A 6,382-nucleotide genomic window follows, 5' to 3' on the forward strand; every position below is an offset into this window, starting at 1 on the left:
GGGGGTGGGGGAGGGGACTTTTCCTTTTTGAATTTCAAGCAAGCAGTTTGCTGTTGGATACACTGAGGTAGGAAAAGACATAACTCATCAGAAGAACATCTTCTAGGACTTGAAATTAATGGGAACTAGCGAGTAGACAGCCTGGTATGTTCACTTTTAGTAACTACCTGCATCCACTCAATGAGTGAAAGTGGGGGAGTGTGATAGTTAAGGTTGTGTGTCCACTTGGCTGGACCAAGATTCTAAGTGGTTTAAGCAGTTGTGATGTAGTCATTCCTGTAAGATCTGATGTAAGGTAATAACCTCTGTTTTAAGATATGCTATGAACAGCCTAACAGTTGAAAGGGAGTTTCCTCAGGAGTGTAGTCTATTGGGCTTTCTGTTGCGTCTTGATCCTGCATCTAACTTATCATCATCCAGTTTTTGGAGATGAACCAGTGGCCTGCTGTATTGCCTTCTGATCTTGGGTTGTTGCCTTCACAGACTGTGGGCCAACAATCTGCCATTTTACCTGCTGATCTTGGATCAGCATCCATCAAAGTCAGCAGCCTGATGATATACTGCCTGTCTACCTTGGGTTCATCAACCGCTGCAGCTCTATGAGTCAGAAAAACCCCCAGCTTGATGTTTGACTCATGAACTCGGCAGTTGTCAACTTCTACAACTGTACAAGAGGTGATGAAGATGCTCAGTATCTTCAGTCAAAACAAGACCAGGAACTGACTGTGGAAAAGATCACCAATTTCTCATATGTAAGTTCAAGTTGAAGCTGAAGAAAATTAAAACAAGTCCACGAGAGCCAAAAAATGACCTTGATTATATCACACCTGAATTTGGAGACCTTCTGAAGAATAGATTTGACACATTGAACACTGAAGGGTTAATAAAATCAAGCCTCACAATAATTTACACTCTGGCAAAATGGAATGTTGCAAAAAAACCAAAATTCCAAACTATCAGACTTCTGAAAATAGTTAATGACTACTGTGGTAGTTAAGTTTGTGTGTCAGCTTGGCTGGGCCTGGTTGAGTGGCTGGACAGCTAGATGTAGTATTCCCTATGATGAGACTGGTAATCAACTCCATGGTAGAATCTACTATGAGCAGCTGAGTAGCTGCCTTAGGGATGTGGTCTACTTCCTGTATATAAGAAGCAGCTTTGGGAATGGTCTCTAGTTTATGGCACGCTGGAACTCTGCATATAGCTGTGTCCTTGTTCAGCAGCCTGCCATGCTCTGCTGACCTTGGGACTTTCAAGGGACTTGAATTAATGGCTTGCTGTGTGGTTTGGTAACATTGTGACTGTGCCTTTTTACTTGTCAACCTTAGACTTGTCAGCCTCAGCAGCCAGCAGCTGTCTGAGTGAAGAAAAGCCTGTAGCTTCATTGGGCCAGGACTAGGAGGCAGAGCTGAAGCCCAAGATTGAGGGGCTTTCACCCATCCCCTAGAGCCTGGCACTTTGAACTCAGACTTAAAGCCTCCAAACTGTAAGAGAATAAACTCCTGTATGTCCCAGCCATCCATTTGTGGTATATTTCTTGTCAGAGTAGCACTAGGTAACCAGAACAACTACTGTCTGACTCCTGTAAAAAGTTGTCTTATAGGGGCACCATGACTGCAAGGAAAGAACAAGCTGACTGAAAGGAAGGAATGAGCTGATTGTGAGATTTGGCTAACTAAGCTCTATGATGTCTTAAACCTCAAGACAAAGGAGTGAGGAGTTCAGAGAGAAGGATAAAAAAGACCCTAACTCAGACAATCACTGGTTGGTCTCTGTACCTCAGAGAGTTAGCTCATTTGCTTTGATGCTTGCATCTCTTAAATAAACTCTCCTTTTCTATTTCTCTGGCCTGGTTTCTCTTGACATCGGCAACCCAACCTTACAAACACCAATGACCAGATGAATTGTGGGATGACATCAAGAATATAATACATTAAGAGAACAAATGGTCATTAAAAAGATAGAAAAGGAAGAAAAGACCAGGATGGATGTCAGAAGAGACTCTGAAATTTTCTTTTGAAAGGTGAGTAGCTAAAGCAAATGGAAGAAATGACAAAATAAAAGAATTGAACAGAAGATTTCAAAGGGCAACTTGAGAAGACAAAGTAAAGTGTTATAATGAAATATGCAAAGACCTGGAGTTAGAAAGGGAAGAACATCTCAATATTTCTCAAGATGAAAAAATGAAGAAAAAATTCAAGCCTTATGGTGTAATATTGAAGAATTCTACGTGCAAAGTATTGAATGATATGCAGGAAGCTTCCAAAGAAGATGGAAGGAATACACAGAGTTCCTGTACTGTGTTAGGCTGGGTTCTCTAGAGAAGCAAAACCAGTAAAGCTTATATATATAGAGAGAGATAAATTTATCTTAGGCTCACACACTTATAGAAGCTGGCGAGTTCCAAGTTCTTGGATCAAACATCAAGCTGGAGGCTTTTCCCGACTCATGCAGCTGACGAGCTCAAGGTGGGCAGGCAGTATGTATACGGGCTGTTGACTCTGACAAATGATGAATCCAAGATCACTAGGCTGAATGGTGGATTGTTTGCTCCTGGACAGTTGTAGGCTGGATCCAGATCCACAGAGGAGAGTCTCTCATTTTCCTAGGATGTCCATATATATATTGGAAGCAGGCCACACCCCTAGGGAAACTCCCTTTCAACAGATTGGCTGCTCAAAACATATACATCTGATATCATTATGGGAAAAACCACATCATAACTGCTTAAACCACTCAGAATTGTGGTTCAGCCAAGTTGACACACAACCCCAACTATCACATGTACCAAAAAGGATTGGTTGATGTTCAACTATTTCAGGAGGTATCATATGATCAAGAACCAATGGTTTTGAAGGATGTAGTTCAAGCTGTGCTGAAGGAATGGCAAAAAAAAAAAAAAAAGCCTCTAGGAATTGATGGACTGTCTACTGAGTTATTTCAAAAACCAGATGCAGAGATGGAGGTGCTTGCTCATTTATGGCAAGAAATTTGGAAGACAGCTACCTGGCCAACTGACTGAGAGAGACTGATATTTGTGCCCATTCCAAAGAAAGAAGATCCAACACAATGTGGAAATCATTGAACAATATCACATACAAGCAAGATTTTGCTAAAGATAACTCAAAAATAGTTGCTGGAGTATATTGACAGAACTGCTAGGTATTCAAGCTGGATTCAGAAGAAGACATGGAATGAGGGACATAATTACTGATGTCAGATGAATCTTGGCTGAAAGCAAAGAATACCAGAAAGATGTTTACTTGTGCTTTAATGATTATATAAATACATTTGACTGTGTGTCAAATCCATAACAAATTTGGATAACATGAAGAATGGAAATTCCAGAACACTTAATTGTGCTCATGAGGAACATATACATAGACTAAGAGGTTGTCATTTAAGCAGAACAGGGGGATACTGCGTGGTTTAAAAATAGGAATGGTGTGCGTCTCAGGGTTTTATCCTTTCACTATACTATTCAATCTGTATGCTGAGCAAATAACCTGAGAACCTGGATGACATGAAGAAGAATGTGGCATCAGGATTGGAGGAAGACTTGCTAACAATCTGCGATACACAGATAACACAACCTTCCTTGCTGAAAATGAAGATGCCTTGAAGCACTTACTAATGATGACCAAAGGCTATAATCTTCAGTATGGATTACATCTCAACATAAAGAAAACAAAAACCACCACAACTGAACCAATAAGCAACATCATTATATATGGAGACAAGATTGAAGTTGTCAGGGATTTCATTTTACTTGGACCCACAACCAACACCCATGGAAGCAGCAGTCAAGAAATCAGATGTCATATTGCACTGGGCAAATCTGCTACAGAAGATCTCTTTAAAGTGTTAAGGATCAAAGATGTCACTTTGGAGATTAAGATGTGCCTAATCTAAGCCATGGTGTTTTCAATTGCCTCACATGCATGTGAAAGCTGGACAATGAATAAAAAAGACTGCAGAAGAACTGATGCATTTCATTTGTGGTGTTGGCAAAGAATACTGAAAATACCATGGACTGCCCAGAAGAATGAACAAATCTGTCCTGGAAGAGGTATAGCCAAAATGCTCCTTAGAAGTGAAAATAGACTCATCTCACATACTTAGGTCATGTTATCAGATGGGATGAATCCCTGGAGAAGGATATCATGCTTGGTAAAGTAAAGGGCCAGTGAAAAAGGGAAGACCCTCAACAGTGTGGGGACACAGTGGCTGCAATGATGGGCTCAAGTGTAACAAAGATTGTGAAGATGGCACAGGACTGGGCAGTGTTTCGTTCTGTTGTGCATGGGATCACTATGAGTCAGAACAAACTTGATGGCCCCTAACAACAACACTAACATAACTGTGTGAGCCATTTACCTGAGGTAAATTCCCCCCTCTCTCTCTCTGTATATAATCCTCACTGGTTTTGCTTCTCTAGAGAACCTAGCCTAAGACAAGGAGGTGCAACAAGGAAGAGACGGATTGAGTTTGAACATTTTTCACTGGATTCTCTTTACCTAGCCTACAGAAGCCAGGAAAGAGAGAGAGGAAGGGCTGGTTGGTCTGTAGTACAGGGAGTTGTGTGGACTCCACCTACAAGCAGTGCTCATTGACCTAGTCCATGGGGGCTAGGAATGAGAGAGAAGAGGCTGGCTGGTTTGAAGTGCAGGGAGGTGTATGAATTTCTAAATTTATAGGTGGCCCCATTGACCTAGCTTGGACTGCTAGGGATGAGCTGATCAGAACCTGACTGAATGGAGTTAAAGATGTTTGACACCATGAGCTGGCATAAATTGCTGCAATTTGATGGCTTGCTCTGGACTGGACTTTGCTTATGGATATGAATGCTCAATTCAACCGGAACAGAAGATTCTTCAGGGAAAAGAACATGCTTGTCTCCCCAAGGTATGGGTTTGTTAGGGATGAACAATTCAGAAAGTGGTTATTTTAAACAGGGGGAGATAAAGGCATTGGAGTAGTTAAGGTTATGTGTCAACTTGGTTGGGCTTGGTTTTGAGTGGCTGGGCAGCCAGATGTAGTTATTCCCATGGTGAGACTGGTAATCAGCTCCATGGTGGAATCTGCCATGAATAGCTGAGTTAGGGATGTGGTCTGCTTCTGGTACATAAGGGAAGCTTTTGGAATGGTCTGCAGCTTTTGGCATGCTTGAATCCTGCACGTAGTCGAATCATTATTCAGCAGCCTGCCGTGTTGTCTGCTGATCTTGGGACTTTTAATGAACTTGAATCAATGGCCTGCCTTGTGGTTTGGTAATATTGGGACTGTTCCTTTTTACTTGACCTTGAGGTTGTCAGCCTCAGCAGCCAGCAGCTCCTTGAGTGAAGAAAGCCTTCAGCTTCAGTGGTCCGGGAGCAAGAGGTAGAGCAGAAGCCCAAGGTCTAGGGCCTTTCACCCAGCCCCTAGAGCCTGGCACTTTGAATTCAGACTTCTAGCTCCAAAATTGTTAAACAGAAGTTTAACAAACTCAAGTTTGTTAAAACCACCCATTTGTGGTATTATCTGTTAGAGCAGCATGAAATAACCAAAACAGGCATGAAATGACTGGTTTACATGTTTTAATAGGTGTGCTTATGCTTAAAAGATTGATAAGAAGAAGTTAATTTTTCAAATATGGAAAGGCCAATGGATAGAAGAGCTAGGGGCTGGTGGTGTAAGTGAATTGCTTGGTGTGGCCCTTTTAGCCATAGTCTTTTTAACTCTTACCAGATGACTGGCTGGGACTATGCAAATGTGAGGTACTTGTGGCCCACCAAAGGGATTGGATAGCTTGCTAATAATGCAAATAAAGTTCATGGCACACTTGTAAGGGTGGAATCATGGAAATGGAGTGTATGGAGCCCTAATGTGGGCATTGGTCAACTTTGTCATCTGCTAAGCTTAAAATAAACCATCCAGAGGTGGAAATGCAGATCTTACCACCATCAAGAAAGAAGAACCAGGAGTGAAGCACATCCTTGGATCCAAGATCTCTGGGCTGAATCTCCTTGACCCAGGAAACAGAGAGAGAGAACTATAACACTTTGCTGAGACAGTGACAGATGGTGAGAAGCAACAGCTGAGAAACAGTGGCAGCAAATCTGGCAGCAGACCTGGCAGTAGACAGCATAGTGGGCTTCAGCCAACAGAGTGTGAAAACTGAGTGCCTTCAGGCCAAGGCTTACTGGCAGAGTGGGGTGCTTCTAGGCACTTATTGGCAGAGCTAAAAGAGCTTGTAACACTGCCTGAGCAGAGGCCAAGGGTCTGTGAAGCTGAGAGGCCAAGGGCCAGAGAGAGGCACTACTGAGAAGAGGTTGTCCTGATGGAAGAAATGTATCCTTAGTTGTTCCTGATCCTGAGCTGTAACCTATTATTTCCCTAATAA

The sequence above is a fragment of the Orycteropus afer genome, unplaced genomic scaffold (genome assembly GCF_000298275.1).
Source record: "Orycteropus afer afer isolate SDZICR_OR568_19922 unplaced genomic scaffold, OryAfe1.0 scaffold00036, whole genome shotgun sequence".
In the NCBI taxonomy this organism is placed as follows: domain Eukaryota; kingdom Metazoa; phylum Chordata; class Mammalia; order Tubulidentata; family Orycteropodidae; genus Orycteropus; species Orycteropus afer.